The 27790-nt window shown below is 42.3% G+C and overlaps 1 protein-coding gene across 3 annotated transcripts in view; it reads left to right on the forward strand.

Annotated features, from left to right (window-relative positions):
- Window positions 1-27790, forward strand: part of LOC142557029 (uncharacterized) — a 49388-nt gene that overhangs the window by 16888 nt on the left and 4710 nt on the right. The gene's annotated exons all lie outside the window — the stretch shown is intronic.

The following is a 27790-nucleotide window of genomic DNA, read 5'->3' on the forward strand; positions in this document are numbered from 1 at the left end:
TAACTTTTGGACTTCTTGCTTACATGATGGCCATGGCATGCTAGCAATGCATTCGATTAGACCTGCATCGGGCTTTATTCCATCTTTGCTAATTGAGTCCCCCGAGATTCTTGCTTGTGGTGAAAATGCATTTCTCTTTGTTTAGTGTCAGCCCCACTTTTCTCGCTTCAGTCAGCACTGTGCATAGGCGTTCGGCGTGCTGTTTCTTCGATGAGTTCCCGACTAGAATGTCATCCACATAGAAGCACATGCCTGGCAGGCCTTTGAAAAGCTCATTCATCGCCTTCTGAAAGACTTTGGGTGCTCACCTAATTCCGAATGGAATCCACAAGAACCACTACCTTCCGAATGGTGTGCTGAAGGTGTACATCTTGGATGTTTCCTCGTCTAGTGAGATCTGGTAAAATACACAATTTGCATCGAGCTTGCTGAACACTGCCTCTGTTTCTTTATGGCACGGCAGCTCGTAGTGCTCCCCTTTGAGGCTTCAGTTCATGTACTGCGGGTCCACACACAGCCGCAGAAACACTTACACTTACAACACTTCTAACACTTCCAAGTCTAACACTTACAAGAGGGATCACCCTGTCTGAAGCCTCTTACATTCTCCTTCTGAATCCTTCGATGTCCATTCAGGCCAGCTCTTTCTGAAGTGGGTGCCGGAGTTCATGCAGCACTTTTCTTGGTTTCATAATGGTGGGCTAAGTGTCGTCCTTCATTGCGAGACTATACGGTCTCTAGATGCAACCTAGCACCTTGAACAGTTCTGGGAACTTTGCCACAAAGTCGGGGTCACCGGTTGAAGCCACGCCGTGTACTTGCGCAGTCAACCCGAAGCCCTCGGACGACTCCAACCTGAGCAAGGCTTGTTTACCTTTCTTCATGACGAAGATTTGTACGTCTTCTTGTGTGTCTCCTATTCGTATTGGCAAGGTGATAGTGCTGACATCGAGTATCTTACTCACTTCTTAGCTTGTGAGTACTGTGCTTGACAGCTATAAGCTGCTCTGGATGCGCATCTTGCGAAGGTCATTCGCCTGTGCCCCGGTGTCGACTTTCATTTTTGTTGTCTGCTCGGCATCACAGTCCAGCCCTGCCCTCTCGAAATGTTGCCAATTTGCAGTGCCAGGGTTTGGAAATTCTCATTTGAAGTGTGCGAGATCTGGTCCAATTCCTTTGCCATTGTAGCGGCGCCTACCTCATGCATGTCCCTCCTGCTCCTGCAGCAAGACGCAAAGTGATTCCTTTTATTGCAGAGTATGCATGTTTTCTCCAAAGCTGGGCACTGTCTTGATTCACGACTCTTTCCAGTTTAGCCGCAGTGTCGACGGTGCCAGCCCGCATAAGATTGTCCAGCAGCATTTGTAATTTTTTCAGCTCTCTGCATCTTTACTTTCCTTTCTAGGGCGCGGTTCTTAGCGGCCGCCAATTCCACTGCTTTGCAGAACTTGACTGCCGATTCCAGAGTCAGGTCCTCCTCATGCAGCAGACAGCACGTAATTTCTTGTCTGCAAATCCCCACACTATCTGATCTCTGACCATGGAGTCCCTTAGTTAGCCAAAATTACACAATTGCTTTCATTTGTATATCACGCAAAAACTGTTTGAATGGTTCATCACCTTGTCGTTGCGTAGAGCACAGTACATACCGTTCGCAGATCTTGTTGTACCGTGGCATGCAGTACTCTTCGAAAGCCTTAACGAGGGCATTACTGTCCTCTCATTGCTCTGCCAATCGTGGGAAGGTGTTAAAAACGTCAGTTGACTCTTGCCTCTTGAAAAATGGCAGCCTTCTGTGCTTACTTTTGTTCTTTGTTTGGCGTGGCAACATTGAAGTAGGGTTCGATAGGCTGGTGGAACTTCTTCCAGTTCTCCACTGCTCTATCTGACAATACAAGCAACTCAGGTGGTGGCAGGTGGTCACCCTCGAGTGTTTGGTCCAAAAGGCTACAGTTCTGGCACCATATTTCGTCTAGCATAGTGTGCGCACCAAGGTAGAGCAACCATACACAGCACGGACACGCGAGGGACTCTTTATTAACTGCTTCCTGGCCACGTGTCGCCCACCCCCAGAGTTGCCAGGAGGGGCTGACAATTTCTTCATTAACAGTATTCGCAAACTCTCTAAAAGACTGCTTGCTAAATGCTGTACAGTCTCATGCTTCCGTGATCTGTGGTATTATTGTATTGGTGCATTGTTACTTTTATTCATTTGTCTGTTAACGTGTTCATGTTCTTTGCATTGTAGCTTTTCCTTCTTGTTTTTGCTGCACTGTCACTTATGTTGTGTAACTTTATTGAGAGTCCTGGTACAGTCATTAACTATATTATATATATATGAATTTCGCCTTCTTGAAACATAATAGACATAGAGTGCAGAGCCATAAGCAGATTGATTGGCAGTGTTTTTACACTCTGCACATTAGTTTGTAGGCATGTGATCCTTTGCCACATTCATGGATCTTTCTTCCCGGCAGCGCTGGTTTCTAGTTTTGAGCCGTTCGGTGCTGCTTGCAACTGCAAATGCTAGTTCCGACTATGTGCTGGTGTCGTCTGGTTGACGAGGAGCTGGTTTGCAATAGAGTTACTTCCCGCTCTAACTGACACAGGCTGACTAGTAACTCCTCCAGAAGACAGAATGCAGGTCTATATTTTTACTATACTATAGTGTTACTATACTTTATACTTAGCAGGAAGCACTGTGCAAGCTACACAAGCAGTGCTGTCATAGAAGTCTTACTTTGCATATTTTGCAGGGCAGTTGTTTTTCATCAGTGATGTTTTTTATGGAATGACTACTCCATATAATGTAACTGCAAGTTGAGGACATCAGTTTACCTCAAATTGCACATTATTTGCGCATCTTTTTGCTTCCAGTATGCGACAGTGCATGTTTCGACAATCAGTGCTTATGGTGTACTGTGACCATTGGTTGCAGAGAGGTGTCACTCTGACCACTCGGTGATATCAAGTCTTGATCTACAATGCTGTCTGCTCAATAATTAAGCATAAAAATGTGAGGCTTTATGTTATATGAAAATACATGACACATGCCTTTATCTTTCTTTCGTATCTGATGAACAAGAAGACGGGGAACCGAGGGGCCCAATTTTTGTTAGAGTTGTATGAAGTCAACAGGCAATTAAACCATGGAAAGCATAAGGTAGATTACTTGTTTTCAAGTTGAACTGCATAAATGATAAAGTAAAGAAAAATGAAATCTGACAAAAAAAAAAGCTTGCTCCTGGTGGGAGCCGAATCCACACCCTCTGCATCATGCATGCATTGCTCTACCAATTGAGCTACAGCAGCGGCTGTTCCCACATCCACATTCTCGGGTATTGTATGTGTGCTAGGTAACAGAGGTATAGGCCTGAAGGCATGAAAGCTGCTGGAGTCTACACCCTCCATATGTACTGAACGAGAAGGGGAACAAAAGAGCCTTTTGTTGGCATATACAAGTGTTTATTGGCCAATTGCTTTCTCCTGAGTTCACATACTGCGCAAGACCTGCAGTAGCAAGAATGTTCTACAACATCCGCCTTGGGTGTGAGTTGTTACGCTGGCTGATTCTCCTAGGCCTAGATCTAGCACACATATAATACCTAAGGAAGTGGAAGGGGGAGATGGTGCTGCGGTAGCTCAATTGGTAAGGGCATCACATGCATTTTGTGATGACATGAGTTTAGACCCCACCTGCAGCCAGTTGTTCTCTTGTCCATGTTCATTTACCTTTACCTTATCATTTCTACACTTCAATTAAAAACAAGTAACTTACTCCCTGACTTCCTTGGTTTCATTGTTTGTTGGCTCTGTGTGATCGTTCCACATGTGATGTACAATTTCTTGTTGCCAATGTGAGCTGTGAAAGGAGTCTCTCTAGCATCCATAGCCTGATATGTAATAAACAAAGTATATAAATAAAAGCCGTTCCCATTTGGGGGCTCGTTATTCATTGCTGCGGCTCTGTGGCTATGCTGTTCCACTGCTGACCACGAGGTCATGGGAACGAGTCTCAGCTGTGGCAGCCAACTTCTGATAGGGGCAGAAAGTAAGAATGCCAGTGTATTGAAAGTAAGAATGCCAGTGTATTGCTCTTTGGGTACACATTAAGGAGACCCGAGTGGTCAAAACCAATAGAGAGAGCACGACCACTGTGTCCCTAATAGCCCACTGTACAGAACATTAAACGTGCATTCCCATCGTGCAATTTTGAATATAGACAAGGAGGATAACACGATGTGATCAAAATGCAATGATGCTGCAGGTAGTTTCATTGAAGGGAAAAAAGAAGGACGGTCAAAACTAATAATAGTATGTGCATAGATGAACATTGCGTGTGTGTGTGTGTGGAAATAGGATTAAAAAGTTAACGTTATGGCCTTCACACTAAAGCCTTGCAAACAAGGCTCCCATGTTGGAACCAAAATGTCAAGTTTTTAATCGAGTCTTCACTTTGCCCGGTGTCAGATCTTATTTCCATTGCGATTATTCTGTACCAGGTGAAATTTGGATGACATTTTGGCAAGCTCAGCTTCAAACGTGTGTATGTGTGTGTTTAAAACAAACATGATAACTTTCCTTGGTATGCCAGGGCATTTCTTTTCACCAGTAAGCAAGCTGTAGAGAATGACTTACACTGGCACAGATTTTGCTGACTGATGTTTGAAGTTTCGGTCATCATAGCACAGGCTTAATTAACACATTCTGCCATGCTTTACTATAGCAAAGGCAGTAATATGTACGATGCTGCCATTACTCTGGTGCAATAAATGGAAAATTTATTCAGCAGGTTATTTCTTTACCCCCGTGGCTATGGGACTGTGGGCAGGAGTGATGGTAGAGAGAGGTGAGAAAGATGAAGATTTCGTGGGCCTTGTGTCTTGCCATGACATGACATGCAAGTTCAGAAAGAAAGCTGGAATTTGAATTATAGGATACCGTTTGTGGAGACGTTTGTGTAACTTGTGTTAGCCAAAAAGTCGTAGGCAGCCTGGAACGGGTGAAAGATTGTTTATTGCATCGAGCACCGTCGGAGGCAGGAGCCGAACCAGGGCATGATGAGAAGAGCCATTGTTCTTGTACCCCGCGAAAGACAGAGGATCACCCGCAGGGGAGCACACTTTGAAACCGGTTGGCGCTGCATCAGAGATGAGATGGGCCAGAGCAGAGGCCCTAACAGCACCTAACATATGCATCGCTGTGAGGTTTAGCTAAAAAGCAGGACTGATGCACAGGGTCGTCCACTCTCAGGGAAAACATGCAAGCACACAGCCGTGTTCCATGGAGTGCTGGATGATGCTGCCGGGAGAACTACTTAGTGTGAGCACGTTGAGAACCAAAGGTGCTGCCTGCAGTGTGTCACTTACTACTCCACCAGCACTTGTAAAGCTTTGCCTGATGTTGGCACACTTTTTATTTCCATCACGGTTCACTGTGAACAAATGGTGGTGTTTTGTACTACGATATTTGTGTTACACTTCGGGACGGCAACGTGACAATATCATATGCGCGACATAATACCGTATATTTGGTCACCGACTGTCAAATTAAAAAAAAGTTTTGTCATTTAAGTTAGTTATTTTTTGATTGCCCAATAACTTGGAAAAATTTTGTGGCCCCTTCCGTGTTAGAAAAATCCTTTGGCGACTGTACTTGCTTGCATAAAAGGTCTAATTTCAATATAGTTCTATTTAGATAGTAGAATGATGTAAACTGCCGATTTTACCGATTTTACTGATTTTGTTATATCGAGGTTTAACTGAAGCACTGTACTACTTGCTAAGCTCAAAGGCAGGAGGTTATCATATTTGAATAGTGCTTTTGATCTGGATGTTAGATGACTTGGTAACCTTCATCATGACCTTCTGTTGAGCAGCCAGCAGTAATGTTCTTTTGGTCTCACCTCCCACAAGAATGTTGCAGCTGCAAATTCTGAAAGGAGTAACAGCTGTTTCAGAAGCACCGTGCTTCATCGAGTAGCCTTTGAAGCATACAATTGTTACCTTAGCTTCTCTGTTTTGCAGACGTTAACTACAACGACCAGCTGACAGTATTTGAGTACTTACAAACATCACTACAATGTGTTTGGAACATTGGAAGTACTAGCCCCACAAAAATTTCACGCAGGCAAAACTGCTGTTTACCACTTATGAAAGCTGGTAAAGCTGGTAAGGAGTGTAAAATTGCATGCTGTGTCTGAAACTGTTCAGCTATGAAAAGGAATGCCTTCTAGTTTTTTTTTCTGTCATCACACATGTGTGAACTCTGGTGACAATATTCATGTTGCATGCATTTTGTTTACATACAAGGGATGTTGATGAAAGGCATTGTTTGTTAGTCGTGTTGATGTGACATGCCTAGGGGGAAAGAAAAGGGAAATGCGTTGGTGGTACTCATGGTTTTGTAATTTATTTGTTGTTCTTAAAAATTGAGTGGTTGCAAAATAATGTGTGTCTAGCCTGTGGATAAAATTCCAACACACATTTGTGCTTGTTTTCGAATAAAAACTTCAGTTTAATGATGACAGACTGTTCATGCTCTTTTAATTTTGGCTGCTTTTTGTATAGTTTAAACACAGCCACAAGGTAACTGTTGCGCTGCATCTTAAAATTAAAGAGTACATTAAATTATGGAGGCAGGGACACCAAATACATATAGAAGCAGGACACACAACCTGACAAAATTAACTTTAGCACTAAACATTTGTGTGCCTTGCTAGTCAAGCACTGGAGGGATAGTAAACTTGAAAGCAGCTACGTTCACGGACACACCTCGACTATGCTGAGTGTAACGAGTCAAGTCTGGTCAGCTGTACTTCAGCAGCATGTTTCATTGATCCCTGAGCAGTCTACTTCCAGTTCAAGTGCTTTCAGCATCTGCTCAGAACAACAAAAGCATAGAAGCGTCTTCCATGCAACATCCCAGTCTATAAATCACCAGGGAGTGCTGAGGAGTCGAGGTTAGCAACGCCCTTTGTCAAGGTTGGGCAGTATCGACAACGTAGTAGGTTTTTGTTAATGCGACTCCAGACAGTTCAATTTTTCAGTCAATTCTTTCCAGCCAAAGTTTGTGGCTAGAGCTCATACGTTTCTATGGGCCAAAACGTTTGTTATTTTGATTTAGAAATTGGTGTTCACCGGGATAATTCAAGCTTAACTGGTCGGCATAAAAGTGCCTTGTTGAAATGGTGATCCTAATTGTGACCCCCATGACTGCATCATCTTTCTTGGCAGCACTAGGAAACACTGAATGTGTTGAAGATGTGTTATCTCTCCTACAGAAATGCCTATTTTTGGCTTGCCATAAGGAAATTTTAATGTGAAAATGGCATTTTGCAAAGAATGATAACCATAATTACCCAATTATAATGCGCACTTTCTTTTCGAAGAAAATTTATAAAAAAAATTACCTATGTGGTACAGTCAGATGTGAAACTGAAGGCATGTTTACAACAGCCTTTCGTCAAAGCCATAGCCATTGTCATCACTAGACGGCTACAGAACAAATTCTTGCATTTGATTGTGTGTAGGGCAGCAGCAGCGACATGCTGCAGGCGCTTTTTTAGTCTGATTACAAAAGCTCATTCAAAACATGTTACTTTACGTGCTAAGCTAGTAGCAACAAAGACGCATCATATGTTTTCTATGTTCCAGAGAGTTGAATGTATTGTACGTTGAACTAACGAAGTGGTTAACAGAGACATGGGCTATCTGTTAGCAACTGTTATGGATTCATTGAGTAACGTTAGAATGTTAAATATGCCGTGGACCATATGGAGAACAACATCATATTGTTGTTGATAGACAGCGATAAAGTGCTATCTGAGATTGATCACAATGGACATAAAGTGTAAATGAATTTTTCTTCTGTGAGGATAAAATTCGCTGGTTTCATCCTTCTCCGATTGCCGGAATTAGAGAAATGCTACATTTTCTTGTTTTCTTGCTAAAAAACTGTGTGTGTTAGAGTGCTACTTTGTTTAGGAGTTCAAAGTATTTCTGTGTTTTGTATTTTAAACCCATAAGAAGTAGGTGCTCATGAAATTTAGGGGCATGTTAGAATCACGCAAATACTGCCAGATTGAAGTGGCAATGTGTTTGGGTGTTTCTTCCTGCCTTTAATTCTTTAGTTAAAGCTGCCACATAATTAAATTTTGTCGATCCCATCAAGATTGAATTAATAGGTGTCGACTGTATGTATTGTACATTCGAGCTTCGTTTCAGTAAAGCCACATCTGAGAAGAAAATACCTTTGTTATATTCAATATCTGCTGCAAAGATGCGCATGTTACATGCCGACATTTGCGAGAAACACTTATTTACTTCATTATGTGAGATAATTCTCTGTATACGAGTTTGTTGAAGTATGACTGTACTATCCTAAGATACTCTAATGCTGAAGTTACCATTCACTGGTAGCCTTGTACTTGAATATGGAAAGGCTTTTGTTTGCTAAGTTGGCCATTTTTTTTTCATTTAACGAGGCTGTAGAGACAAAATTCTTTGGCTAGTTGGTATGCATTTCCCTTGAATACTAGTGTCATTTAAATGATTGCGATAAGTTGTACATTGCTGCACATTTATAGTGCATCGCATTGATGTAAATGGCAGTAATGCCCCGGGAAAGGCGAAATCTGATTGATCTAACAGGAGAGGGTAGTTTGAGACGGGGAAGTCTTCTCACCCAATGCATGGGAATTCTGATTATCGCATTGAAAGAAATAGACGGCTGCCACCGTGGGCTCTCCTCCACTCATTTCGCAATTCATATTACCAGCACAGTGGAAAGGAGACAGAGAGAAGATGCAGACACTGCAACTGCGGGACTTTCATGCAGTGTTTGTGGTGTCTGTGTCTTCTTGATGTCTCTTGCTACTATTGCACTGGTAATATGAATCAAGAATGCAGCAACCAACTAGTCCATCAACATTGGACTCCTTCGCTCACCTCTTGGACGCAAATTGCCGCAAACAGGTTTCAGCTTGTGCCGGATGAAGGGGAATGCGCCACATGGAAACGCTGCTGTATAGTAAGTACTGTGACTTGCTAAAAAACTCTTGCATTCATGTAAATGCAGCTACTGAGTTGGCGCAGTGTGAATAGACAGGACATATAGAAACACAAACAGCATACATGGGTTCTGACATATGGCTGTGGGAAAGTCAGTTCCATGTATGTTGTTTGTGTTGCTATATGTTAATTCTGTTCGCACTGCACAAACTTTGGATACCTAAGAACTACGGAGACAACTACGAGTTGTAACAAGTGCATGCTACAGTGACACAGATGAGGCATACGAATGTAGATTCACAATACTTGTACTTGTCTTCTTGCAACTTAAGTTTTCTTAGACTACAGTCTTTTTTCAGGATTAGGCTTTTTGAGGATCATCTCTTGAGCTTTTTATCCATGCATTGCCTGCACTTCTGGCTCAGTTGGGCTTCCTTATCTATAAATGCATATGGGCTTGCTGTCATTAATGAAATGTTGGCACAGTTAGGGCAGTTTATTCTGGTTGAAGTTTTCGCTGGTTGAGGCAGGCAACTGTAACAATCGTCGTACTGTGGTAGAAGATTTTAGCCTTGTGCACAACTTATAATACAAAACACACACACATATGCACGCACAAACAAACAAAACAAAAGAAACGGGTGTGTTGCTTGCAGCACTGTATAGATGCGGCTGATATTTTGAAGAAAAGTAGGGAAATTGTGGCCTACAGTAAACTTTTATTTAAGTATGATCACAAGAAAAATACATTATTTGTTAATCAGGAGGAATCAATTGGTCTTGCTTGTTGAACAAAACTGGGCTCCATATGCCACTCAACCATTCGTAAAATTTCGAAGAATTTGCGTTGCTGTTGCATTTGTCTTCAAAGGGCCCAGTTCCACATGGGGAAATGTGTGCTCGTTCGAGTGGTAAAAGGGGAAGCGATTGTTCTTTCTTTTAGAGCAATAGTAGGTCCTACACCTGGAGTGGTAACTCTTGCAGTTTCCTTGCCTCTACCGTTTTGAAATTAAAGCACACCTTGCACAACTTGGCCCACGTGACAAAGCTGTCTAATGTATACAGAAACCAGGCTTGAAAATTGAATAATTTGTGATCTCTTGTGACATCTCAAGGTGGATGCAGTACTGAAGGGTCCCTTCTTTATGTGGATAGCTTCCGCCACGAAGTCGCTGCTCAGTCTCCATGTTTCTTTTGTTTTAGTTAAGTTGCTTCTTTACAGCCCTACACAATGATGTAAAAGTGGTGCTTCTTGTGCCAGTTCGAAATGCATACTGTGCTGAGATGTGCTTCGAGGAAAAAGACTGAGTGAGGCATACAGATAAACATATGGGAGTGATTACTATAGTGACCACAGCATTGTAGTTCATCCTGAACTCAACCTGGGGGGAGGAGATTCTGTGTAGGTTCATTACTGATATTTCCAGTACAGTATGGATGTTCACAGGTGTACCGTACACATGTCCACTTAAAAACGGCCTTCACAAAAGATTAACTAGATGTCTCTGCAAGCTGCAGTTAGAAAAAAAATTTTTTTTTGTCGAGGTCGTTGTTGCTGTCATACAAGTTCCTGTACTAGATGGTATTCCGTGGCCAGACAAGTGCTTCAAATCTATTTTTGCCCGTTCCATGATAAAAAGTGCTTCTGGTGTGCATTGTTGCAGTTTTGCAACATAGCAACTTTCTGCCACCACTGACAAGTTATTCTCATATGAAGAAGCTGTTTAGTGGCTACTCAATCAAAGAACACACTGAAAACAATTCAGAATACCTTGCTTTGTTCCAATGTGCCAAGAAAATGAACTTACAACTGTAAGTACATGCCTGAATCACTGATGAGTCGTCCCGTGTTTATCTAGGTTTTACTTTCATCATTGTGAGGTAACTGGCATCACTGATTGCGCAATCTTCCATGCTATGTTACATAAAGGCAAAAATGTGCGGAGAAAGGCCAAAATCTTGCGAGCAGCTATCTTTGGTGCGGTTTTTCTTGCAATAGAAATTGAATGAATGCTTGAAGCTCATTCTTGTTGCTGGTGCTGCCGCTGTCATGCTGTCCCGCTAATAACAGTGCATGCGCAGTCTATGTACAAAGGTTTGGAAGGTTCCAGGGACACATGGTGTATTTCGCTGGAAAAGCAACAAAGCAAAGCTAATACTATGTGGTCACACTCCACACGGTCAGCTTGGTGATGGAACCAGGACAGCGTTCTGCCTTCTGCTGCTGGCATAACCATTGTGGACCTGCATGCTATGGGCACCCTAGTGTTCCAGCTGTGCTGCAGTATGTATGTGGGGAGCAGACAGTAAACATCATGGTAACATTGTCTAATATTTAATTGGGCACTGGCTAATGGCGATGATTTTCCGTTGTTCTCATCTCATGCGCCATCAATGTATGATGCCTGCAACACCACTGGCAGCACTCCTTATCACACTAGCGTTGAGATCCTGGTAGCTACCAGGGCACTGTTCCTTCAGCAGGTGTTACCTTGCATGTTGCATCGTGCCAACGCATTGCACTCACATATTAGTACAACAACTATCGGAGTTCAAGCGCAGTGCTATGCGGTAAACCTCGCACTCTGATAGCTCGAAATCTAAGTTGACATTTTTAGAGTGCAGCTATTAGTGCCCATTCCTGCGGCAATTGTTGATGGTGGCGGCGGCAGCGTAACCAAGTGAACAAGCACAGCGAAAGATGAAAGCGAATGTGGAGGGCAGTTGGGGATAAAAGACACGGGAAGGAAAGCAGAGAGGGGGTGCACCAGAACCATGAGGTGGAAAGCAGAGGAGTGTTATGTGAAAGCGTGAGAAGAAAAGTGCAGTGCAGCGACGATATCTACGAGATGGTGCCAGAGTAGCGTGCGTTGTCTGGGAGGTCTGTCGGCAGTGGCTGCTGTGAATCGTGCCCGCGCATCACCCACGCACAGGCTCTTGTAATCTCCAGATTAGTGAAGCAGTCATGCCACACCTTGCTTCATTTGCAGCATTCTGCACGAGACAGATTGTCCGCACCAGCCCATATATAGTGAAATGAAAACATGTATAGAGCTGGACTCAAATTTCGAAATTAGGGAGTATTGTAATCGTTGGTTAATTTTTTCCTGGGTCAATGTCAATGCCATGTATTTTTCACCTCTTGTGTCGAAACGCATTTGCGCAACACTCTGGATAACTTGAATCTTGGCTGTGAAAATGTCGGGAAAAGTCACTACGCAAGGGTTCCCATACTCTGGTGCATCACTGTGATATCACGAAGTGACAGGGCTATGATATTGTAGCGAATTCTGCTTGAGTCCACGATGATCAGTCTTATCATCCGCCGTTTACGGCTGGCTGTGATCTCGCTGAAATATACAGTTTTATTTGAGCTCCGTTTACGTCTCGTTCCATTCGGGTTTCACGCGCCGAAACGCTGCGGGGAACTGTGTAAATTTCACATTTGATAAGCGCATCTTGCCGAAATGAGAGTGATGTGCTATTAGCTTGGCCTTAAAACTACCGAGAAGCCAAAAAGAAGTGCTCTCATGCTCCGCTCACTCGGCTTCATAAGCTGAGTGAGGGAAGTGAGCTAGCCGCTGCCGGCATGAGCATTGTATACAAGTGTACAAGCATTCCCGCTAAGCGTTCGTGTGGAAATTGCTAGCACATGCCGGTCCGATGGGAGTGGACTATAAACGGTCAACTAAATCACTCAAATGCGGGCGGGCGTAGTGTCACTCTGATCTCTTGACAAAGCGCGATAAGTGGGAGAAGGAATAGTGTAGGTGCTGCCACCAAGGTTATGTGAGACAGAGAGCAACCAGCGTCCTTAGCAACTGTTGCTAAAAAAAAGTACACGTGGCCTCTGCGACATGCACGCTCACATCACCTGCGCGTGGAGCGTCTTCAGTTTAGTGCCCTGCATCTATGTGGGTTCACATGCTATGCCATGTAAGTTCTGACCCTTGACTGTGGATTGGTAGAATATGCCTTGCAAAAATTGCGTGAGGATGGCGGTGTTTAAGCAGTGAAAATCGCTGATGTTGGAGCGCCCTTAACAGTATTTCGCGTGGCTAGGCTTTGGACACATCCAAAAGTACATGTTGCTGAGCTACTCTGTTTGTACTGCTGAGTAGACCATAAATATGATCTCTTTGGTGCAAACAAGGACACATCAGTTCCTACAGGCAACAGCATTTGCTTGGCTCTGTGCGAGGATCACTTTTGCCTTTAACGTAGTCACACAATATCTTGCAAAAGTGATCTACCGAAAGTACTGCTCTTATAATAGAGAGCTTTAGAATTGGGGGCGCAAGGCACTGGGCCCCCAAGCCGCGTTGCGTCGGTTGCTCTTGGGTTTAGATGAGCAGCAGAGTTTGAGGATTGGGTCGAACGCAGACAGCGTTGGGTTGAGCGCTCGGGGCGCCGCAGTGTGGAAAATAGATAGGTGCTTGAAAGCAAAAAAAAAAAAAAAAAAAGGAACCTTTTTTTCTTACAAGTGAAAACGAACAGAATGCATTTTTGAGCAAAAAGAGCGAACAATGTAAGAAACGTAATCACTGTGTTAGTACCGGTTAGTATTACAAATTAAGTGTGCGATTCTAAGCCAAGCAAAGCCAATCGAAGCGAAGTGCTCTTAGTTGGTGTTTTCTTGTGTCGCGCTGCGAAAAAACTGAGTTCACTCGCGTGAAATGGCGAAAATCAGTTGAAGTAAATAAAGTTTGCTCTGCGACCATCTGCTGTACGTCATCACTGTCACCCGCGAGAGCGGCCCAAGACGGCTTGGGGGCCCACGCTAGTTTTCGATTCTTGGGTCTTGGGTTAACGCAAACGCAAGAACCCAAGACTGGCTTGGGTTCTGCGCATGCGCACTTGTGGCGCGCAATTTTCTTGGGTCCCCAAGCCGTTTGGGCCCCCAATTCTAAAACTCTCTAATATTGAGCTTTGGAGAGAAATTTAGCCGCTACTGGTGCCTATTGTGAAAGCTCCATGTGGTCTATGTGCGGCCAGGGGTTTATATTTTCGTGAATTCAGTAACCTTAAAACTCTACTCATATAGAAAATTTTCAGTTTTTAAAACTGAGTCAACGAGGTTTTGCTGCATCTTGCTATCACTGTGAATGCTTTGCCTATTGAGTAGAACTGGCAATTTTTTCACATGTTGGAAAGGTGAAGCATTTTGCAGTGAAGCATTAAAAATCAGTTATGGTGTGCACATCAAAGTTTCATAGGGCAAAAAAATAATATAAAATTGGGGTTTAATGTGCCAAAACACGGTCTCGTTTGAGGCACGGCCTAGTGAGGGACTCTGGAATGATTTGGACCACCTGGGGTTCTTTAACATGCACCTAAATCTAAGTGCACGGGTGTTTTTGCATTTCGCCCTCATCAAAATGTGGCCGCTGTGGCCACGATTTGATCCTGCGAGCTTGTGCTTAGCAGCCCAACACCATAGCCACTAAGCAACCACAGCGAGTTGTCGCAGGGCATTCCTGATTGGAAAGTAGCAGGTGCACACCATCAATCAGTATGTTTCAACCCCGCAGGGGAGTCTGCATCAGCAGGCATTTGTTGTGTTGTGACACCACGTACCCAAACGCACGAGGGTCGGACCCTCCCCCGTGTAGCCGTGCACGGCTGAGCCATGTCTGGGGAAAGGGGGATCCTGGGGTTTGAGCCGATGCCGGGTGTTCGGACCGTTAAGGCCCCCGGCAGAAGCAACATGCCTCTTTGGCCTCTGCTTCACCTAGATGGCACCCCCGGGCTGACCCGCCCGGGGTAAATCGGTAGTTGCCTTTCCCTGCTCTTCTAGCCAATCTGTCTTTCTCCCTCACTTTCAATCTTTCCTGCCCTCGCCTTATTTCCTTTTACTTTCAATTTCCTGGGCAGCAGGTATTAACCTCGTTTGGGTAGCCAACCTTGGGTACACCATATTTGGTTATAGTAGTGTCGTACTGCTTAGGTATGCAGGACCTGCCCTTTCAAGGTCCTGCACTGTCCCCTTGTTGGGCATCATGGTGGCTGGCTGACACCACTGCCGAATTTGTTGTGCATTCATGGCAGTGTCCTTCCCCCCACTTCCTGATTGAAATGTGGTCGCTCCGAAGAAATCTTTGTTTTTTGGCAATCGAACACAGAACTTTCTCCGCTTTCACCTAATCCACTCTGATAAACCTGTAATTACGAGAATGATTTCCACCCTTTGTCGTCTCAAAATCTCTGACTGACATTTTTGGTCCCGGTTACAAAGCATAAAAAATTGCAAGCGCTGATCTTCTGGAGAGCCGTGATCAGAAACATGAAAAACTGCCTAATCTTCTGTCTTTTGCAGGTGTTCCAGTAACAGTGACCCACACCATGCCATGAATATCACCTGCGGCATTGTCTCCGATGCTGATCTGATAAAGTGTCTGAAGCTGAACTTCCAGAGGGTTGGAATGATCAGAATGCAATCAATGTTAAGCCAATTAAAATGCATGATGGAAAAGAAATTGATACGAAACAACTAATACATTTGGCTCAAGCATCCTGCCCGACACTATTGAGGCACGATATGGGAAGATCCCGGTCAGGCCTTATGTCCCAAAGTGTCTGCGATGCTTTAAGTGCCAGCAATTCGGCCACAGTTCACAGAACTGCCGAGGCCGGCAGACTTGTGTGAAATGCGGTGCAAACGAACGCCTGCAGATGAAACAAGTGTCCTGTGCTCAGTGAGCTTTATTCACTTTTATGCACTGTGTACGTGTCAAACCAGCTTGTTGTGCTCTGCTGGGTGCCTGGCCACAGAGGCATCAAACGTGCTGGCAGACCAGATGGCTACATCTGTTACAGCATTAAGTGAGCAACACTTACATAGCTGTCCTTGTGACAGACTTGAAGCCTTTTCTCTGCAGAAAAATTAGGACATACTGGCAGTGAATTTGGGACACTGGAACGTCGAACAAGCTTCATTTAATTAAGCCCCAGTTGGGTAATTGGCGACTAACAACGAAAATAGGCAAACTGAAATAATTCTTTGTCGACTTAAGATAGGCCATACCTATGGGACCCACTCTTACTCGCTGTCTGGTGGTGACCTTCCCATCTGCGCAAAGTGTGGAGAGACACTGACTGCCCTACATGTTCTGGTGGAGTGCCGTGAATCGGAAGGTGAAAGAAAAACGCTTTCCTCTAGCTTATAAACAGAATATTCCTCTTCATCCAGCAATGTTCCTTCATGTGGACTCATTTTTCAGCAGCAAATCATTTTTAAAACATTTAAATAATGTTCATTCATTACAAGTTCTACACCCGATGAATTCGTAGCATGACCGCTTAACAGAGGCTACTGCTTGAATTGTAGCACTTGTAAGGCACATGCCTCCAAAGCCTTGCATCCAAGGTTTCTGATGAGGCAGCAGTGCCAATGGCACGCACATATCTTAAATGTCCATTCCTTCAAAACATATTGTTATGCGAAGGACGAGTCAGTAAGATGAGCAAGTATTTACAGGTTACCTTTACAACAGCGGTTACAGCGCTGACCGGTTAGATTCACAGCGCGAGCCCAGTTTGTTCTTCCTCCTCTTTTCTGGAGTGATGGCTCCCATGCACCTCGTTCAAACAAACAAATACCACAAGTGTGTAGCAATATCTTTTATGTTCACTGAACACTTTAAAACTATTGTCATAATTTTAATATATTTATGTTTTACACACTGCACAGCAACTCTATATTTAGGCCCATATGCAGCTGTATTGCATCAATGTGCCATAGAACATCGCATATCAGCATGTTCAAAACCTCGTGAGGTTATTGTTGTGAGGATACTTGCACTCTAAAAGGTGCTGTGTCCTTTATTGCCTAATACCCCAGCATAGTTGTTATTCTCCCACTTCACTCAACTATATGTGGCATCAAGTTTTAGCACTCTTGAATATAATCCCAAAGATACTTGAAAGAGTTCACAGTTGTAAAACCATTCATACAAAAATAAAAGCATTTATAATTCTACTTATTGAACTTCAGCCTGCTCTCTTCATTTCAGTTTTGTTTCTGGTGTTGTAGGTAACTTCTGTATTTTTCTTGCATAATATACAATCAATTGTTTATATGTTCAAAGCAACTTGGAACTAAAAAATCCAGTGCGAGTTATGTTATACATGTTTATTGTTTCATAATTGTGTGTGTATGTGTGCATGTGTGCACACACATACATGTGAATAGTAGTACTTATGGTAGTTCTTGTCAGTTTCTTGTTTTCTGTGTTATCTAAAAAAATGTCATTTTTGGTGCACTTGCACATTTTGATTTCTTGCCTTTATCTTGTGAGAAACATTCTGCATGAATCAGTAACAAACTCATTTGTTTGTGTACCTGTGTTTGTCTTGCTTTTCTTGTAATTGTTTATTTTACACAACTCCCAGCAAGCTAGCAAAACAAACCTGTCCAACAATAAGTCTTAGCCTGGCTTACTTCAGCAGGCTCAGTGCATTCAGTATGAATGTTACCCTGTGAACTGCCTGTAAGTGCTCTTATTCATATAATCGTACATTTGTCAGTATTTCAAGTTTAAATGAACATGGCTCTTCTGTCTCTGTAGAAAATGTATTCATAATATTGAAAGTATTATTAAGGAAGTGTTTATGTCCTTGAAGGCTGTGGAACATTATCGATGGAAAGCTTGAATCTGGCAGTGTCATATCAACATCAACTTAGTCTTTGCTGATTTGTTGTTGCAGCTATTTATTCAGTAAGCAACTTTCATAGTCTGTAAGGTTATTATTGCTTTCTTTAGTGTGGCTGTTGCTGATTCCACTTTTTTTTTGCTTATATGTCAGTCTCCAAGCAAGCGGCAAGTTTGCTGGCCACTGTATTTTGTTATTGCACTTAGTTTCAGCAACCTCAGTGTGCTTCGAGATTATTGCTTGGCATGTCTTGTTACTTTAGGTGGATTTTTTCGAGGGTGGTCTTTCTAGCTTTGATGTCATTGCTTATGGCTGGCTTTGGCTATATTCAGAGTGGTTCAGCGACGAACACATTACACACATTTATCAGTTAAAAGGCATGGCTTGACCCCACCCCCTCTCTTTTTTTCAGGTTCCCTCCAGGAGACAGGAAGGGTTCACTTGGCTTCTTGAGAGCACAGCTAAGCATTGTGTACCATATTAGCCAAGCTGAAATCATGATTGTGCAGCATATGCCCCAGTAGATGACTGAGCACAGGTAGTGAGCACTTTTCGTGCTGCCAACTGGTAACCAGACGAGTTTCCAAAGAGATGGTGGAACTTCTGCTTGAAAACTTCGCAGCTGGATTTGGATAGCACTTCCTTATATGCCTGTACCAGACACGCAGCATCCAGCCAAGTGAAACATTGCATTGGCCAGCATGATTGTAGGGTACTGCCCATTGGGCTAATGCGGTTGTACATACTGAGCCGTTCGTCAACATTGAGACTATCCCGATTGGAGAATGGGCCAAGAGTGCGGGGAGAAGAAAGCGCAATGTACTATGTGGCTGCTGGAGTTGCAGCCGGGGACAGTGTGTCATCACTGGGAGCTATTGCCAAAACGTGTATAGTACGGCCTCTGTGGTGAGGAAAGGTACACGCCTCCACCAAAATATTACATGAGTGAAGCAGTAATCACTATTTCCGAGGTATATTTACCAAATGGATTGCCATGCTGACCAATCTAGCTGATAGGTTGCGCTCATGTCTGTTGCTCATCGCCTTCGTTAGGACAACTGTTCGGGCCTTCAATGTATGCACGTATGAATATAAAGCTGAGCAGTCACCATCATGTCCCCAGACATCCAGCACAATACTTATTTTGATATCAGCAGCACAGGCTTTTACTGAATACATTACTTCGACAGGTTGAATTTCAGGTTTGTGTTACTTTTTATTCAGTTGTAGCACTATGTAAGAGCACTTGTTTGAAGTGAAATGTTTCAGTTACGTCCCCGTATTTCTTCAATGATTCTTGAAGTGAAGCTCTTCCTCCACTCAACCGAGTTGAGTACAGCGCTGCCACCCCTTGACTTCAGAAAACAGTATGCTTGTTGAGCACTGCCGTGGAAAGTCAGTAAAGCGCAGTGACCACTTCTGCTGAAGAGCGGCACTGTCATCAAGTTTCTTTAGTCGAGATGAAGTGTTGAGTAGAGAAACATTTTATAATATGGGGGATTAGTCTTCTTGTTGATTAATATGTTTGCTTTTTAGAGCAGAATTATATGAATACCGTATGTTTCATGGCTTTAAGGGACTGCATGGAAGAGCCAGTTGACGAGTAACTGCAAAATGTTTGCAACCCTCACTATACCTGCAGGTTTGAAAGCTTTGTTTGTATGGTGAACTTTTGTCGCCATGTCATTGATGAGTTTGACCAGAAGCATAGTGGTGTCTGCATTCTTATATGTACACAATCTATTTATACTACGAAAATTTACTTATCCTAGTTATATCCCCATTGCTGCTCCATGTTAGAGTTTCCTGTGTTCATTCACATTAATAATTGACAATTGGTAGTTTTGTGCAGATGTTGAATGTGTGCAGTGCTTTCTTTTTGGTGGAGCTCTGTGCTATGCTTTTCAATTTTGTTACATCCATACTCATTGTCACAGTTCATTTAACCACATCTGGGATGTCATTGCAAACTTTTTTTACTGTTAGCCTTGTGAAAGGCAGTTATCATACCTGTGCAATGTTAGTGGCCCTCCAACACCACCTGATCTGGTGTTGTATATGCCTGATGTTGGGTTTTAATGTTACGTGGAGACAGCAGTCAGAACAAATGACAGAAATTCGCTAACACAGTTGGAAGCTCTTAAATCGAAAAGTCTTCAGAGAAATCCATATTGAAGGTTGCCCTCAACCAAAATTTTAAGTCTTCTCCATTCCTTCAACTCTTTTATCGGTAGGAACTTCTGTAGCTTGTACAACAACCATTGTGTATACACTGGGAAAAACTTGCATTTTGTTCATGTTAGCTTGCCATATTTGGTGCTGGCCAGTGTACATCCTAGCATTACTATGGTTACATTAACTATGTAGAGCATGCGTAAGGTATCTTTAATGTGTAACCCTCTGTGGATATTCTCGTTGGTTCAACATGAAGTGTACTCTGACCTGAGAAAGCCAGCACATTCATAAAGTGCCAGCCCCAATAGCAATTCTGATGACACGAATTCACATGTATGTTCATCACTTTCTAATGTCGATTCTCTTCGTTGGACTATTTCCATACATCTGATCACAGTGTTGAACTTAACAGATGTCTCCTCTTCTGGCACACAGAATATGGCATGCTCCCACTTTATCTGAGGAGAATGACTTCCATCTCTTGAAATCATCCACCTCAAGGACTAGAATCATGCTATCTGCCACAGAAATTAAACAACATTTTGGCACTCTTTGTGAAAACACTTGTTACACTGGCCAGACAGGCCGTTGCATTCATGACAGTGGAAGGGAACGTAAGCTTTCTATCAAAAATGAGTGTTTGTGTTAGCAAAATGTGCCTGTTTGCTTCTCCAGAAGTATAATCTATCATTCAAGCATAATTTGATGTTCCTCTTGAATCCCACTGAACGTGCACGCACCTGCAAAAAAATAATTTAAGATTTAAAGACCGAGACATGCTTTTCTGACTTCTGCTGCAGCCATGCCACCGTGGATTTCTCAAAGCTTAAGAAGCATGTCTCATTTGCGTTTGAGCGTGGCCAGTAACATTGCATTAGCAGAAATTAGTGAAGCTGGACAGCCTGACCTTCTCCCTTCTACGAGCACATTACCACCTCTGTCGGCACAGGACATGCCTTGGTTGACACATAAACAGTTTTGCTGTACACTATGTCCATATAGCTCAGATTCCAGTTTGCAGTTAATATGGCACATACAAATGCACACAGGGGAGTGTTCCTCATGTCCATACAAATTTGCACAGTATACCAGCCTAAGGCATCAAGTGTCTGTGCACACTGTTGTGAAGCATTTCAAGTGCGTTCTCTGCCCTCTCACTGCAATCCAGAAGAGTGATTTAGATGCTCACAACGGGACTTGCATACCCGCCGTGGTTGCTTAGTGGCTCTGGTTTTAGGTGCTTTTAGGTGCACATTAAAGAACCCCAGGTTGTGAAAATTAATCTGGAGTCCCCCACTGTGGCGTACCTCGTAATCAGATCATTGCTTTTGCCCATAAAACCCCATATTTTTTTTAGCAGTACTTGCACTGGTGAAAAGCCTTACCTGCGCAAGTACTGCTCTTATGCTACCGCACGCAGTGCTGCCCTAAAGTTCTGGAGCTCGAGTGGCAAGTGAGACATTTTTTTTAAAGAGAAGCCATGTTTCCTGTCGCAATCGGGGCCCCACTGCACAGATAGCTGCACTGATGTGCCACGTTCTGCATAAGGTCGAATTCTGCTGTGGCTGTGAGAATTAGCTTGGTACACAAAGATGTCACACAAATAAGATGTCATTAACTCGCGTTTGTTCCCTCACCCAATCTGCTCTTGTCTAATCCCTTAATGTTACACCTATCATTCTTCTTTCCATTGAGAATGGCGCAACGAGCTAAGGAAAAAAGAATGATAGGTGTAACGTTAGGGGACAAGAAAAGAGCAGATTGGGTGAGGGAACAAATGCGAGTTAATGACATCTTATTTGAAATTAAGAAAAAGAAATGGGCATGGGCAGGACATGTAATGAGGAGGAAAGATAACCGATGGTCATTAAGGGTTACGGACTGGATTCCACGGGAAGGGAAGCATAGCAGGGGGCAGCAGAAAGTTAGGTGGGCGGATGAGATTAAGAAGTTTTCAAGGACAACATGGCCACAATTAGTACATGACCGGGGTAGTTAGAGAAATATGGGAGAGGCCTTTGCCCTGCAGTGGGCGTAACCAGGCTGATGATGATGGTACCAATGATGTGACCTAAACATTACATCTGGTCTGCTGTGTTGTAGTATTTAATTAGAAATAACAGTATGCAGAGAGTGACATAAACAATGAACAGAAAAAGAAAAAAATTAATATTGCAAGAAGTCATACCTGAAAGAATGCAGTTTAAGGATGCAATGTCTGCAGCCCTGAAACTGATCGTATGCTGAATTGACAGGAGAAAGACAAGTGGACTGTACTGTGAAGTCATAATCTAGTCATGCAAGTGTATGATGGGCTGGTTTTCTGTATAGGGCTCAAAACTGCATACAGTAGTCTATAATGAACCAAGGACGAATGTAGTAATACTGCTGTTTTAGTTACATTTAGTGTGCTGCTGGAGTAATAACTTGTAATCAAGCGGGTTGGTTCGTTCTGGAGTCAATTCAAGGTCGTTAATTATTTCTGACATTGGTTTCTGATATGTGGGAGCTAGAATTCTTCTAGTGGAATTTACAGGCACCTAATAAATCCATGTGCTTGAAGTGCAAGGGAAGTGAAAGTTTTGTGAATTGGTAATGATGAATTGTTGAACTGCAGTATGCACAAAAGACGAAGAAGACTGGCAGCGATAATGAACAAGCGTTGAACTCAACTCAATTCATCTTGGGAAAATATGGTGCATATATACACAAGTAAAATAAAATGAGCATGTTCAGAATGGTGCTTTATCATTAAGTAAAAAAAATTGTGGAAGAACTAATCTTGTGATGATGGTCGATGGTACGGCATTAGTATTGAATCAGTATAGTGACACAATGTATTACCAGTGTCGAAACAAGTTATGTATGAGGTGTGCAATGCTGCAGGACTACTATTTTGCGCTTCCCTAAGAACACTCGGCGGCATCTAGTGCTGCCACTGCGACACCTGAGCATGGCTTCTGCAATGCATGGCATACTGGTGCATGCGAACACTGAGGAACATGTCATGTGGCAACTCGGCTTCGTCTCTTGTGCTTCTTTCTGGATGTACTACAATGATCTACAATGAACTTAAAGAAATTTTTGCGATGTGTTTCTTATGTACAGATTTAGTATCTCCAGTGGAGAGAAGTAACAAGGAAAAGATCCATTTATACAAAACTGTGTATTGGGGAGCAATTTCTGGCTCCACCTTAAAGTATTGCTCAATATCAGAATGGCATTCTCCATGTGTGAGATTGTGCAGACATGCTCCAGTCCACTTTCCTCAATGTCAGCACCTAACTAGTACAGCACATCGACTACAGACAGTGTGTGCTGAAGAGTGAGATGGTTTGCATTCAAGGGCTTGAGCACAGTTTGGAAGTTTGGAGCACATTATGGAAGGTCTTGTTTGTTAGGCAGTTATTTTACATGAATATTACATGAATAGATCTGTACCACTTCGATACAATGCACTGTCTCACTTTGTGCATACAGAATATTGTTTTTTTGTAACCTCCATACTTTAATGCTCCTGAGCGGAATGTAGGTGATGAATAGAAAAAAAAAAATATATTGTTTGCCAAGTATTTCATGTTCAGTGCATGTTGCTTGAGGTCAATAGTTTCCTTTATTCAGGTTGATTATACTTGGGTTCAGCTATACATTGGAAAAACTAGTAACGTTGAAAGGACAACACTCAAGGGGCATCAGAAGAGCGTAAGCAAACATTGTGTATGCTTCAGCACCTTTTCATGCTCACTACAGGTCACCAGATAGGCTGACAGTGTGCAAGTCCTTGCGAGTAAAATAAATTTAAATTAATATTTTTATGTTGAGTCGCTGTACATCCGAACAAGTGCACAAACTTTGAAAGGGAACGGTGGAAATTTTAATCTGATTCAATGTCGCACTATGTGTAATGTACTCAACCACCTGTAACCAAGCACTTATCTTTTTTGCCCTTCACTAGACAAAGATGGTCAAAACATTGTTTTTAATGTAAAACGTAACTCTGGTCGGCATCAGACCCACTTCATCACGATTCCTGAAAGATCAGCTCTTGTCAGACTGAGAACTTGAAAACTCAAATTGGGGTTCCAGCTGTTCCATTAAAAGTTTATGCAGATTAGTCAATGAAAACATAGTTTAGGCCTCCCTTCCACCGTTTTTTCTTCTTTTTTTCAGATTTCCTCTCAGCAAAAACAAAGGATCCTCTGGGCTGCTTGAGAGCATAACTCACCATATCTGCATGATATCAAACATCCTATAAGTAAATTTAAATTGACAAGCTCATATTGTGATGGGGTTGAAGGCCCGGGATGAAAAAAATATTGACATTGTGTTATGTAAGAAAATGAGGGTTGCCATATGAATGACCAATTTTAGCCATGTTCATTTCAAAACACCGTAGCTCGGAACCAGTTATGCGACAAAGCAGCTTCATTATCAAATACTTAGGTAACTTTTTGAATACACACCCAGATTTCGTTGAATTCGTAAAGCAATGATCATTTTTCAATAAAAAAATCATCTCTTGTCTTATCCTGCTAAATAATAGAACATTTTATCTGTTTATGACATGCATTATACATTACAACATTTCTGGTGGGATCTTTGTGACATTTTACTTCTGTCTATGTTTTAGTTTGATATTAAATGTGTTTGTGGGCATATGTGGGCATATGTACATAAATTTTGTATAATGTTGAAAACGTTATATATGTGTGTATATAGTGCATACTACTATACAGTACATCATACCGTATACAATGCATACAATATGTACATATACATATATTACCATATAAATATATGTATTGTATGCATTGCATAACATATTATATTCATGTGTCATTACCACATGAGCTGTGTATGGGTGGCAGGATCACTGTCAGGCATATTACCTCCCTTAAAGGAAAGGGATGTGCTTCCCCTCTAAAAAGAAAAAAAATCTGCCATATCATTTGGTGCATTGTACAGACGTATGCTTGAAATTAAACATCATGCTCATATCGTCTTTCACAGTCTATGTTTGCTTTGGAAATCAAAACATGAACTTATCTTTTGGTCCTTAGCAGTTATGTGGAAAAATGAATTGATAAATAGTTTCAGAATATTTGCAACACTTACCAAACCTGAACTGCACCGAATAATTTAAAAGGTTTTTTGGAAGGGTGGAAGTTAGTGCTATGAAAATCGATGTCATTGATGAGTTTTGCTTTATATTTTCCGGTTGTTAGTCTTCCTATGTGCCCATTGTTGTTATGTGATGTTATTTGTGTGTTCCTTTATATGGTACTGTATGTTATTGATGATTGATAGCTTTGTGCAGATGTTGAATGTGTGGGGTTTTCCGTCTTCAGGTTTGTTACACGCTTTAAGATTTTTATTTCCTCTCAAATGCAGCATATTTCATTTGAATCAGTTGAGAGGTTATCTAGGTGAGCATTTTCTGTGTTTCCCAAATCAGAGTTGTTCTAGGTTTAGCAGAGCATGCTTTTAAGGGCCCTTCAAGACATTTTGGGGTGGTGCTGCATATGCCTTTTATCAGGTTTTAGTGTCATGCACATGCCTTATACTGTGTCAGGTTTTAGTGCCACATAGAGACAAAAATATGTTAGAAGTGAGACAATGTCATGTAAAGACAATGAACTGAGAAGTGTCAGACTACAAACATTTGAAATGTTATCGATTCATTTATTCACCAAAACTTGTCATTTTTTTTGCCGTGCGCATACAGTGCATTTACAAAAGTGGCAGTAACCACAAAGCAAGAAGTTATCAAGTGTGGCAGTGGCTATTTTGATCTGAGGCCTATAAAAGGATTGGACTTGTGATGTACACTGCAAGGGCTGCAAAGGGAGCTTCCTTTATGTTTTGCAGTTGCTACCTTTGTTCGATGATCATTGCCTCTTGATCAGCTCATTTGATGCGAGGGATTATGTAAGTGTAAGGGAAGCACAAGAGGTATAAGAGTAGATTGTGCCCTTATGGTAGCCCATAGTAACATTTTGTAAAAGCCTATTGTTTGACATTCATGAAACAATATCAAGAGCTTGGAGAAAACAAAAACAAGACTTTATACCGAGGGTGTGCGAATACTGAATAATAAATTTCAAATCGAATCAAGAAAAAAAAGCCGTATATTGAAGCGAATACCAGAAAATTTAACACCGAGTTTCATGCTTACAAATATTGTGCAAATAAAAAACACGGTGCTGCACATTCTCAGGAGTCTACTCACATTACGTAGCAAGACTTCCTAGCTATCAGTAACTTAATACCTAAGAATCGAAGTGTATAGCATGGTCTACCCTTATTATAGGGAACACACAATTAGTATGTTATCACTGATAACTCAGTTTGTATAAGAACGTCTGGAAAATATTTTTCATCAACAGAACGTCTGTCGAATAGAATCAAGTGCTTCTTTCCCTTTGAAGCTGATGTAGAGAAGTCATGCTGTCCTGAATACTAATTAGGTTGTAAGTTTAATAGTGGGCCATACTGGGCTTAATGGCAATCTTCTATTGCGTAGAAAGTTTTGCTTTCCACTTACCGAAAACAAAAGGGCTTCTCCATCTTTATGGCAGATGGTCTCTCGCCACTGCCGCTTTTGGTGAAATGTGTATGGAGGGACTTTAGTTAAAGGGGCCCTGAACCACTTTTTGACATGAAAGCGTCAAGGGCCTTGAGTCGCAGAGAATCCGGCGTCGGCATCCTGCGTCCAGCATCGACTGTCTTCATGAAAAATCATTCATAACCGTGCATACCGAACCACTCTTTCATCACCAAAGTTTCTCACACCTTGTCTTTCATGCTTTTGCAAAGTTACTGCTTGGAATTTTGAGAATGACAGCCCAAAGACAAATGTCATAAAAAAAAAAAACACCGACAGCGCATACTTTTTATGTTAGATCTTAGACTGAAATAGTAGAAGTGAAACAAAACGCCGGCAGATCCCATGCACTGTAGGAATGGATGTTGTGCAAAGCAGTGTGCAGTGAGCCTACCAAGTTGACGAAACGACCATGAGAGCACCAAAACATAGGCTGCTGTTTTATGACCTACATGACAGGCATGTCACCACATTCATGTCATGACTTGTCACTTATGATCATCATACACTCTTGTCATATGGCAGTTTTCGTACATACCAAGTTAACGAGATGACCACCAAGGCATAGGCGGCTGTTTCATGACCTACATGACGCGCATGTCATGACCGATCATTTATGTTCGTCCTAGGCTCTTGTCAAACTATGCCAATCTTGGTACACACCAGACTGTTTCATGACCTACATGACACATCAGGATAATCATGTCATGACTTATTATTTATATTCATCATATGCTCTTGTCATACTAAGCCAATTTTGCTACCTACCAATTTAACGAAACTACCATGAGAGCACCAAGATGTAGGCGCTGTTTCATGACCTACATTACACATATGACATGACCAACCATTTGTGTTTGTCATACACTCTTGTCATACTCTGCCAGTTTTGGTACATACGCAGTTAATGAAATGACCATGAGAGCACCAAGACGTAGGTGGCTCGATAGATACTGTCAAAGTGGCAAATGTTCGCCAAGAAACACTTCGCATTTAATCACAGGAGATCATCCCATGCAACAGGCCACATTTATATCAGAAAGCTCACCTTTATGCGTAGCGTTTGCCACCAGCGTTTCCCGGTACACATTACGATTACATAAGCTGCAGTTGCTGGGAAGCGTGAAAAGCAGTCGGGGATCTTTGAATGCTATTGCGTTCCAATCTCAAGGCGAAGCTTAATTAAGCAACCAAAATTTTTATTGAAGTGAAAAAAGGCATTTGAAGTGAAAATAGGCTATTTATAAGTATTTCAATGCGTTCACCAGAAGCGGAGTTATTGGCAGTCAAACACTGCCTCCACTGTGCTCCTGTTCCATCTTCAGTGCCTCGCACTGCGAAGGCTATG

This window comes from Dermacentor variabilis, chromosome 9, assembly GCF_050947875.1.
Source record: "Dermacentor variabilis isolate Ectoservices chromosome 9, ASM5094787v1, whole genome shotgun sequence".
NCBI lineage: Eukaryota > Metazoa > Arthropoda > Arachnida > Ixodida > Ixodidae > Dermacentor > Dermacentor variabilis.